The sequence below is a fragment of the Scomber scombrus genome, chromosome 5 (genome assembly GCF_963691925.1).
Source record: "Scomber scombrus chromosome 5, fScoSco1.1, whole genome shotgun sequence".
NCBI lineage: Eukaryota > Metazoa > Chordata > Actinopteri > Scombriformes > Scombridae > Scomber > Scomber scombrus.
The window spans coordinates 22,714,417-22,726,428 of record NC_084974.1 but is presented as its reverse complement, the minus strand read 5'-3'; the positions used below and the strand labels follow the sequence as shown (position 1 = coordinate 22,726,428).

The following is a 12,012-nucleotide window of genomic DNA, read 5'->3' as shown; positions in this document are numbered from 1 at the left end:
GGGGGGCTCAGTGGAGGTGACAGCCTGCGTTAACGATACCTGTCACTTAAAGCATAAGCAAGAGCATGCTGGTGTGTGAGGCATGCATGTAGGGGAGCTGCTGAACACTTAACACCCACTTTTCTTTCATAATAGTCAATGTTATGTTAATAGAGGAAAGTTAGATATGTGTAATTTGAAGATATAGTTTATTTTAATGAGTAGGGGAGGGGAGGGGGGGTTTCTTGCCCTCTGCTGCACCCTGTGTGATTCAAGACAAACTCTCCTCTCATCTGACACGTTTTTATCGGATTAAGTTAGCAGTCAAAATCTGTTACTGACAGTCTAAGCCCACTGATATAATTGTAGTTGATATATAATTTTATAACTCAGTGCTTTCATACAGCTTGAGTATGTGTGTGTGTATATATATATATATACTCCTTTTTTGTCTCTCTTCTTGTGTAACTAGAGTGTCATACTTTTGGGGACAAAGTTCAGACTGGTTCAGGTGTGTGTGTGTGTGTGTGTGTGATTGATTGCATTTATATCAACCCCATGACCTTACAGTTCACAGGGGTTAAAGTTCACAGCCACCATAACTCATTTTGTAAGGCATTTTTTAGGCATTCATATAACATTTAACTCAATGCATCGCACACATTTTCCTCTTGGACAACTTTTTTCAGGCTCTCGCAAATGATTTCTTGCTTTTATTCCTGAGTTCAGCCTGTTGAATGTGGCTGTGATAACGATGCACTCAAACTTGTTCAGCATCGGTGCTACTACAGCTTTTCTCTTTCTTTGTGTGTGTGTGTGTGTGTGTGTGTGTGTGTGTCCACAAGCGTTTAATGCTGTGTGTGTGTGTGTGTGTGTGTGTGTGTGTGTGTGTGTGTGTGTGTGTGTGTGTGTGTGTATCTACAATATCCTGGTGAGCTATATATAGCACCTAACAGAGTTTGCAACTTGATCCGAATTGTCTTTCAGGGATACAGTACACTGTGAGCTGCTTTCCACTGTAAGTGAAATATCTCCCTGATCTTTTTCTCTTTTTTCCCCCCTTTTCTTTATAAGGACAAGTTACTACCTACCTGTAGGCCTTTGTATAAGCCTTTTTTTTATTGTACTTTTCTTTTTTTAAGTGTTATTTCCTCACACCTAATTTCCTACAAATGAAGTTGTTGCACATAATGATTGAAGCTGTGTGTTAGACAATTATTCTAATCTGTCCAGGATTAATAGACCAAATATTATTTATCTATTTTAGTCCAGCAGTTTATAAGCTGCAGGGTAATATTTTAGTAAGCACTTCTGTACACTTGGTATGAATAAAACAAGTGGACAGAAGAGGTGACGGTGAAGCAGACCTCCTGCAAACGAGAAGGTTATCATATCAAAAATTTATGTGTAGCAAAGTTTGAGGGCTTTAACTGACGTATTCTAAATATGAATGAAAACCCAAATTTTCCAGAATTGATTTGAATGAATAAGCATGCGGCAGCCACTGCATGTCCGCACAGACTGCTCTGGTGCAAGCAGAGACAGATTTTGGTGAGCTGCTGACAAAGTGTTTCTTATCTAGCAGGGTGATCTGAGAAGTTTGGGGTGAGCTACCGGGAGCCCTGCTAAGGTGAGCTATGAAAGAATAATGTGATACTGAGAACACGTCCACATGACAGAAAACACTGAGACGGTTAAGTACTGAGCCGGACTGGACTGCAGAGGCCTAAGTCACAGTCCAAATCCCTGAGCAGAAAACATTTAGCGAAGCGTTTTTTATGACAAGTTTCATTCATTCTGGCTGACTTAAATGTCTGAGTGTCTCTAGCGGTTCATTGCCTTTCGGTGTGCTTAGTTTTTGCATGTTTTTGCATACGGTCTTTGTAGACAAAAGTACTCTGTCTGCTGCTGGTCCTCCAACCTTTTTAAAAGACACGAATACATTCAGTCACTCTGTAAGGGCCGCTTGTTGTTGAAGACCGCGTCAGAGAGCGAAAGTGTTTATAGCCGTTCTGAGTAGCCACACTCGAAGGTTGGAGTGGAAAGCCAGCTGTCATAAAAATGGGGAGAGGCGCGACAAATATCTAAATAAGGGGATAAAGTAAAGTTGTTTTTTGGATTGATGGTTTCCGATAATTACAGAAAGTGTCGGATGCAGTTAGAGCCACAGCGACAATCAACTAGTTGCTTTTCTGTGTCATAAAGTGAATATTTAATGATATTAATCATTAGTTGCAGTCCTGGATGCAGGCTTCCCTAATCCGACGTCAGGATGGGTTGAGGTGAAGGGGTCTCTAAAACTGCTCGACCATCCTGCAAAGCAGTACTGATGAAGCATACTGGAGCCTTAAGCACACATAGGGCAGCATTTTCAGGCTCTTTAGCTTAAATTTGATCAGTTAGGTGACAACAATGCCATTTTAACTCAGGTGTGGATGAAATAACCACATTGAGACTTTCTTAGCAGGGATTACACATTTAATATATAGATATTTCTTCATGTGTTCATAACTGACATAAGCACCAGAATTTAAGACCAGTCACTGAAAAAGCTGATGTGATGTTGATTTTTTTTCTTTACTGCACAAATTAGCGAAGCCATTCAAAGCATAGTGGATATAGCCATTAAACTCTGACTATAAGACAACCCCACCCCCCCTCACCACTCAGACTACTTTGTGTATGTAACTTACATCATTGTATACTTACATACTCACACATTCTCCTACCAGGCTCTTGGAAGCAGTCAAACATGATTTTCTCTGGTTGTTAGCATTTACATGACTGCCTGTTTGTCTTTTTGAGCACCTTATCATCAGTGACACTGGTATTTGGCAGCTTGACATGTTCCGTTTCTGTTGTAGAAACACTGGATGACGCTTTGGGCTCGTCTTCACTCGTCATTAATTTATTTCGTCCGTTGCACCAAAACACGTTACACAAGCCCTCAGAGACTCTTGCAGGTTAAACTGGACTAACAAAACACTTTTAGGGCTGACTGACGCTAACACGCTCACTATAAACACACACTTTAAGACACTTGCTAGCCTAACCTTAAGGCTACAAACAACCCATAATGCATGTTTTACACTTGCACTTTATCAATTCAACCAGAAGATCTGATGCTGTAAACATGTGATTGTTTATACCCCAAATATAACATGACATCACTTTTTTAGACATATTTGGAGCAATACGGTAAATGTATTTGTAGTCTATTCTTTATATCTCCTATAATATAAATCTCTAAATCTTTACTCCAGTGTTGTCATTAAGAGGCTGATTCAGCTGGTGCGTCATTCTTTATGTCAAACCTCAGAGAATAACAGATAACGTCCCATCTCTTGAACCACTCACTGAGATGTGAAGCGGTGATCAGCTTGACTCTGTGATGTGACTTAATTGCGTTGCCGCGGTAAATTGAATCAAAGATAGTTTCAGTTTTACAGTACAGAAGAAAATTGATTTGACCAAATGTCATAACAACCAATAAATAAGTTAGTTGTGGGTCTTTGTGACGTCTTGTTAATATGTTTGAAACTTTGGTAGTTGTTATTGTCGTATTAGTTAACTCAAAGCGTAAAATTCAATTAAGTTAACTTTTCCAGATGTAAAACAAACTGTGAGCTTGATACCTGTGAGCCCACCATGAGGCCTGAGCTCCAATCAGATCTAACCAATCATCATCTGAGTATCATATTTCTCATGTTTGAGTTGAAACATAAGTTTTGTTGGTCAGTTTTAGTGATTCTCATGCTGGCTCAGATTGCACGTTACATTAAAATGATATAATATCAGTTTGATTAATATTATGCTGGTGGATTTTGTAACAGGACGGTGCTGTTATGTATGTATTTGCTGCAACTGCTCAAAAATCATTATGGCTGCTTTTGATTGTTCAAGCAGTATTTCAAAATGCTGCAATATGCTTTTTTTTTTGGCTAAAGCTGGCAGCCAATTTATGGTAGTAAGCAGAAATCTAATTCATGAGTACGACATCTGACCTTTTACTGAACCTGAGCTTCTTACACACAAACCAACCAAATGATTTAAACGAAGCAGATGACAATCCATACAATCATTGACAGGTCTAAAACATGCTTGTAACTAGACTGGACACGTTAAAACTGTTTGGAGCAAGTGATACCAGTTTTACTAAATGATTGATTGCTGTTATATGGATGCAGAAATCTTCACACGTTGGTAGATATTATTTTATATTCATATTATATTTATTTTGATAAACCATTCAAAGTTTGGTCATTTTTCAAGCAAATATGCCAAAAAATGAGCTGAATTGAGCTTCTCAGATGTGATGATTTCTTTTCTTTTTCATACATCAAAGTTAACTAAAGGTTTTTGGGTTTTGGGCTGAAGTTCAGACAAAATAAGACATTTTAATCATGTAACCTTTGACTTGGAAATTAGACTGGACATTCTCACTATTTTCCGATGTTTTATAGACAAGATTACTTATCAGCAGATGAATTGATAATGAAAATAAAAGGTTAGTTAGAGCTAAAGACACCAGCACTCTCAAATGAATGTAGGTTATTTTTTCACGTTTACTTGTCTAGATACTGTTAATTAATCAGCAAAAGGCCAAACATGTGCAAACACTCTTGATGATGTGGAGGTAATTTCCTGCCTTGTTTATATCCAGTGCAATAATTACACCTATGCTTGTTTACCCAGGTAAATTTTCCCTTGTAACTTTCTTTCATGTGTAGGTTTCATCTCAGGTTTCTTTCAGCTTGCATCATTGCATGAACCCAGGACACTCAGCACCTCCGCAGCTTTCTACTTTCTACTACTCTGGCCACTTGGAAATGTGTTATAAATTACTAAAACTCTGGTCTACAGGCTGAATGCAACATTTGTCACATCTGTAATATCACTTTTTTTGTTGTCTTTCTGTCCGTCAGTGATGGGGGAAGTTATTTTGGTTACAGTTTATGGTTAGTATGGGTAGTGTTGTTTTTTTTAGGAAAAGGAAGTATATTTCTTAATGCTTCTCATAAGAACAACACTTAAGATTTTAGTTATGCCTGGTTAATGCGCTTAATGCTCAAAAAGGGTATACTCTTTATTGACAAACCAACATTTTGTATGATATAGTATAAAGCACATGCAGAGTGCATTTTTAAGACTCATTTTCACTGATTATAATATTGGACCTCTGGGTAAAAAAACCAAAACAACTGATGGGGTAGACTTTCTGGTGTTTCAAACTTTACTGGTAGACACATACAAAAGGGTTGCTGTCCATCAGCTTTCCGTTTCCAACTGCCTCTGTGCCGTAATGCCACCTCTCTGTCTGTACTGAGGCTGCAGTTTGCTCTGTTTCCTTGCTCTAGTTGGCTTTCTTCCCAGAATGTGTTGGAAAGGATGCAACCCTTGACCCTCTGTACAAAATGAACCAGTACTTCCTCGTTGTCGCAAAAACCATCGACTAGGTGCCTGCAGTATTCATACCACTTAATCCCCCGTGCCGTTGAGGAGCTATTCATCTTGTTTTTGTCTGGAAGAGCCGGCAGAGTTTTGGTGTACACTGGCCATATTTTCATGCCTTTTAGCGAAATTCCCCTCCTAGATCTTAACACATATGACACAAGCATGTGCAATCTCCACATGCAGCACATAAAATCAGAGTTGGTCATGGTTTTATTTTTATGTAGTCATGTACTCTTTTCTTCCAGCTGAAATGTTCTTCTTTCCTCTTCTGCTTAACTGTACAACGCTATATGTACAGTGCATAATGTTTTCCCCTCCATGTAAAAACAAAGGTAAATCTCAGGTCATCTCTTTTTGTCGTCACTGCTCAGTGAGGCATGCAAAAAGACAGTGACGCTTTTTAGATGTTTTGTGTGTGTTGTTTTTTTTCCCTTATTTTCCTTGTTCTGTGGCCTTTTCTTTATTGCAAGGCCTTCCTTTTCTGCACATCGCCTACTGGTTAGCGTATATTTACCCAGCCTCATGACATGTTATGTTGCCACAGCAACCTGCCACAACCCCCCTCACAGCCCCCTAGTGCGCTAGTCATTTTGGCTGTCACCTGTGTACTGCCCCACAATGCACTGCAATTTACCCCCCAACGAGTATTACAAGCAATCTGAGAACTGTCAGCCCCAGGGGGGGGGGGCTGACAGTCTATGATCTTTACAGATCATAGACTTTTTGGATCAACTTTTTTTTTCCCACCAAAAAAATAATAAATATCTTTTATCCATGATTTAACTGACAGATCTTTGGACCAACTGAACACACTCTCTAATTTTTTAAGATGTACAAATGGATCTTGACCGGCAGTAACCTCTTGTTATGCTTGTAGGATACATTCCCACAACACCAGGCTGCAGAATAACAAACACGCATGTCGGGAGATAAAAAACAAGCGTGTGATTGAAGGAAAGGAGGATAGGAGAGAGAAAAAGAGAAAGTCACAGCAAGGACTATAAAGAGTTAAAAAAAATAGATGAGAGGTGGCTATGGGGCTGAATGTAGTCAGTAATCCATGAACAGAGTTTATCCACCCCACCTGTTAACACTCTAAACAGCCGCACTTGAGTTTTCAGACCAAAAAATGCCAAACATGCAGTATACTTTCTGGGTCGCATCCTGACATACAGCGATGCGAGCGAGAAAAAGTGATTTAAAATGCATGAGTTTTCAATCAGCCTTTCCTGACATGCCGCGAGCGACATCGCCCAGTCCAGCGATGACTCCCACCCCTCAAAAAATAGCTCGCTCTGTCTCTATCTGGACGAAATTTCGCGGCCGTGTTCCGCCCCTAAACACTTCTTATTGGTTGAAATGTACACACTGCTTCCTGTTGATAGCGCCAGAAGTTTGTTTACGCCCCTCAATGATTTGATTGGTTTGGAATATACTCGCGATAAAATCGTCACGCTGCATATCAGAACAGTTTCGCGCGAGATTTCGTCACCGGCTCGCTCGCTCGCTGTATGTCAGGATGCGGTGTGAGTTGGCAGGAGCTTGGCGGCTGATTCGACATCTTTTAAACTTTAGCGAAGCTCGCCTGTCGTCATTCTTGTTGATTTATGTAAAGTTTTGCCGGTCAGTTTGACGACTCCCGACGATTTTCCCAATTCTGTTTCTTTAAATTGTGAATGTGTTTAATTCAGTCAAGAAAAACAGCAGACTATAGATTTAAAAGCAGGAGTTTCATTCAGTTTTTTTGTGTCATAACAGCAGACATATTTGGTATGCACTGCCACCGTAGGGATTTAAACCACAGGAGGCAGCGGCAGTGCTCTGCTGTATTCTGTGTCCGCAGGTCTTATCTAAATTAAACTCCCTATACCAACAATAGGCTGAGCTTTGTGTTTTGCTGCTGCTGTATATTGTCACACTCCTTTCATCAAGTTGCAGCTGTATCCTTGAGCTGCTTTTCCTTTCTTTGGAGGAGTTTAATGCTCATATACAGTATGTTCGGCTGCACTTCTCCTGCAAACAGTAGCAGTGTTGATTTTAAAGTAAAGTATAAAGCAGTGACTTAAAACACGTTTTTATGTCAGTAAGAGTTTACACCCTGTTCTTGTTGTTTTATCTTATACGTTTGTCTGAGTTCATTACGGTTTTTTTAACTCTTAAACAGGCAATGTGCATCAGGAGATACAGACTCTTTAACACCCTGTTAAGAGCATGATTAGTTAAGGTGGTTGTTCAATTGTATGTGCCTTGTCCTTTTTCTAATTAGTTAATAATAATAATGATAATAATAATAATAATGATAATAATGAACTTTATTTATAGAGCACCTTTCATACAAGCTCAAAGTGCTTTATAGAAAAAAATACAATGAAACAACAGCAAATAAAACAGTAAAAAAGAGAGTTAGTAAAATTAGACAATTAAAAATGTTCACAGAGCTCACATTTCTTATAGCTTTGGGTAGACTATTCCATAATTGTGTAACATAATTAAAGAATGCTGTGCTTCCTATTTTCCTATGGGCGTAATTGTGTATATTTAAAAACCCAGCTCTGGATGATCTGAGATCACTTTGTTGAAAAAGAGAATTGGTTGAACGGGATTGGTAGAATTGAAGCTCATTGGTAGGTCTATACTTTGATAGAAATGATAAAAATCAGTTTAGAAACTAGAATGTATGATATTAATGACAAGGGAAAGCATGAATGTATTACTTCTCGTTATCAAATAAAACATTTTTTATACCTTTAATAGGTTCAACATATCCTGGTGGAGATACAAATCATAAAATCTAAAAAATGAGATTACTAGTAAAATCAGAATTAATTTTCACATCTCATTTTTCACTCCTGCCTGTTTTAAGGGTTAAAGGAGGCACCTGGTACGTCGAGCACCAGAATCTCAGCGTTTCTATCTCAAAGTGGCTTGTTTGAAACCTTTTGTGTGTGTGTGTGTGTGTGTGTGTGTGTGTGTGTGTGTGTGTGTGTGTGTGTGTGTGTGTGTGTGTGTGTGTGTGTGTGTGTGTGTGTGTGTGTGTGTGTGTGTGTGTGTGTGTGTGTGTGTGTGTGTGTGTGTGTGTGAACATAAAGGGATTCATTACACCAGCCACACAGCCCACATTACACAAAGCAGGGAAGCCAGAGCCCAGAAGACCATGAGCAGGTTGTGTGTTGAGTGAAATATTCATAAATATTGTCAGAAATGTCTTAAGTGATGAATGTGGTTTGTTCTGTTAAAAGTCAAACTTCAAGTTATGAGTTGACTGCGACATAAACTTTGGGGAAACCTTTAAAAAACTGAACATTATAACGGTTAACTGTTCTTGAAAATGCGACTCACAATCGGGGACTTTATCGTCACCTCAAAAAAAACCCGGCTATTCTCTGGTTTTGGTTCTTCAGTAAAAAAAAAAAAAAAAAGACACACACAGTGATTCATGAGGATGGCGGCTAGACATTTAGATGAAGTGTGGAAAATTTTTGAGCATATTGATGATAAAGTTCAGTGGAAACTATGCTTTAGGTGGAGAGGAGTCATTTACAGTGAAGACATGATGACACTTCAGGAAAAACAATGACAAGCATGAATGAGAGTCAGATTAGCAAATATGCATCCTTATCTGGAAGTGTTTTAACTTTATAAAACATCACTATGTTATTCTTGCAGTGTTGATTTTCATTTCATCCTCCAGCCCTGTGAGGAAATCACTGTAATAATCTTATAATACTCCTAAAAGTGTTTTTATTCTTATATTCTAGTGCCTGTCACACATACTAAATCAGTTTCAGCTGTTCATTTTCTTCATTGTGTCCCTTTTTTAACATTATTGCGTCTTTACTAAAGTTAAATATGCTGTATAAAAGATCCAGCAGCCTGACCATCACACAACCTGAGCCTCCAGTTTAAACCCAGCACATGTCCTCTAGTGAACCTGATTTATAAATGTTTGTTTGGCTGTCCCTGTTAGATCACCACGGTCATTGATAAAGACTACAAGAACTCGGTGGATGCTTCAAGGGCAACTTTCAACTTAGATTAGTGCGTCACAGAGGTTTTATTCTGGTAACAGTCATACATGTTGTATTAGCCATGGCCTCGTCCTGAGTTGGAGCGCGGGGTGGCCAAGCACATTTTCCTCCTCTTAGGCTCCATTTCGACTGGCGCCATGTGCAAATGCAGTTTGTTAACCAGCTGATTGCAAAAAGGACTCAACTGTGGATCTCTGTGTAAATGTGCGCACTCCTGCGTCACACACATTATTCATTCATCAGCACTGTTAAACACGTCTCAGTGTTTACTGGTGTGAATCCACAGAGCAGCACTGTGGCATCTGTGTTTTGGACTTGGCTTTGTATTTTGTTCTCGCTGTTGGCCCTGACTCCCCAGGGCTCTCTGGGTCTATTAATACCAGCTTGCTCTAAAAATACAGAGGACTGTGTGACCCAGTGGGACTTAGGGCCCTATGATTTGTTTTGCGCGATGCAGAAAACACAGAATTAGATTTTTTTTAAATTGAATCTACTGTAAAATGCTGAATATCGTGGAATTTGCTGAAATTTAGATGCAATTTATAAAAAAAATCTGAGTTTTCTCTGTAGCACCAATGCATTTTTTTCACAGTGCCTAAATTGCATGAACAGAAAAAAGCTATGCTTACAGTCTATAACATGTTCTGGTGTCATTTAAGGACACGCTGCCACTGCAGCTCATGTTGCTGCAACTCATGCTGATGAGCTGCTGCAGCTCATCATGCTGTTGCAGCTCAATGCTGCAGCTTCTGTCTTCTGATGTCTATGTCTGTGTTTCACTGAGGGCAACGATCCGAGGTAAAACCTGAAGCGGACTTTTAACTTGTCTGTCTTTTTATGTCCGTGAAAGTGGATCGAACTGAAGGGATTTAGGGGTTTGTGGGGGAGGCAAAACAGACTGTTGACAGAGTGGATTGAACTCTGAGACTGTGGGACCACACACACACACGCACGCACGCACACACACACACACACACACACACACACACACACACACACACACACACACACACACACACACACACACACAGACCCCTATTGAAAACTGAATCAAGTTGTGGTCTATCTGTTTTAGCAGTACTGGTTTCTGTTAATGCATATTTCATTGCTACTTTAAATTTGCTTTCCTGTTTCATATAGTTTGACAGAGCTATTTTCTTTCTGTTTTATAAATATTATTTATCAATGTCAATGTCAATGTCATCTTTATTTATATAGCACATTTAACACAGCCAATGGCCTACCAAAGTGCTTTACAGCAAAATAAGTAGAAACAATAAAAACAAACAATAAAAACAATGGAAAAAAAAATAAAAAATAATAATAATATAGAGAAATAAAACAGATAAAAGACCCAATAAAAGCGGCTATCCTCCACCAAAGGCCAAAGTGAAAAGGTGCGTTTTAAGTAGTGTTTTAAAAGTGGAGAGGCTGTTTGCAGTCCGCACAGTAAAAGGTAATGTGTTCCACAGGGTGGGAGCCGCAACTGCGAAGGCTCGATCTCCTCTAGTTTTTCTGATGGATCGAGGAACGTCCAAGACCACCTGGGTAGCTGACCTAAGGGCTCTGGAGGGCTGATGGAGTTTAATAAGGTCAGACAGGTATTCTGGGGCCAGCCCATTCAGAGACTTAAAAACAAATAAAAGAATCTTAAAATCAATCCTGTATCTAACCGGAAGCCAATGAAGAGAAGAGAGCACCGGAGTTATGTGCTCTCGTTTCTTAGTACTAGTTAGGAGACGAGCTGCTGCGTTTTGAACCAGCTGCAGTCGGTTAAGCTCTGACTGGGCAATGCCGACATACAAGGAGTTGCAGTAGTCTAAGCGAGATGTAATAAAAGCATGGATGACTTTTTCAAGGTCTTTCTGGCTTAGATATGGTTTAACTTTGGCTAGAAGCCTCAGCTGAAAAAAGCTAGACTTGACCACAGAGCTGACCTGTTTATCTAATTTAAAAGCACCATCAATAATAACGCCAAGATTCCTGGCGTGGGATCCTATGTAAGGTGCTAGTGGGCCAAGAGAGCTGGCAAGGACCTGAACCAGGTCAGGGCGACCGAACAGGACAACCTCTGTTTTGTTCTCATTTAATTTTAAGAAGTTTAAGTCCATCCATGTTTTAATGTCCCTCATGCAGTTATGCACAGCATGAAGAGAATCTCTGGTAGGTACCTTTAACGGCAGATATACCTGCACATCATCAGCAAAACAGTGAAAAGGAATACCATACTTCCTAAAAATCGACCCTAGGGGTAACATATAAAGGGAGAACAGTAGAGGGCCCAGAACTGACCCCTGGGGGACCCCGCAGGTCAGAGGGGCCACTGTGGAGGAAAACTGGCCCATGTGCACAGAGAAGGATCTATCAGAGAGGTACGATTTAAACCAACTCAAAGCAGTGCCTTTGATGCCTACACAGTGTTCAAGGCGTGACAGAAGAATTGTATGATCCACTGTGTCAAACGCCGCTGTCAGGTCAAGAAGAAATAAAAAGGCACAGTTACCAGAATCAAGGTTTAACAGAAGATCATTAAAAACTTTTAACAGAGCAG

The 12,012-nt window shown here is 39.7% G+C and overlaps 1 protein-coding gene across 3 annotated transcripts in view; it reads left to right on the top strand.

Moving 5' to 3' along the window:
* Nucleotides 1-12,012, top strand: part of bcl9l (bcl9 like) — a 32,781-nt gene that overhangs the window by 1,207 nt on the left and 19,562 nt on the right. The window contains exons 2-3 of one of the 3 annotated variants that reach the window (XM_062418806.1): nucleotides 967-997; nucleotides 1,565-1,609. The exons of the other annotated variants lie outside the window; for them this stretch is intronic. The gene's annotated coding sequence lies outside the window, so the exon portion shown is untranslated. The remainder of the gene's footprint in view (nucleotides 1-966; nucleotides 998-1,564; nucleotides 1,610-12,012) is intronic. 3 annotated transcript variants of the gene reach the window in all.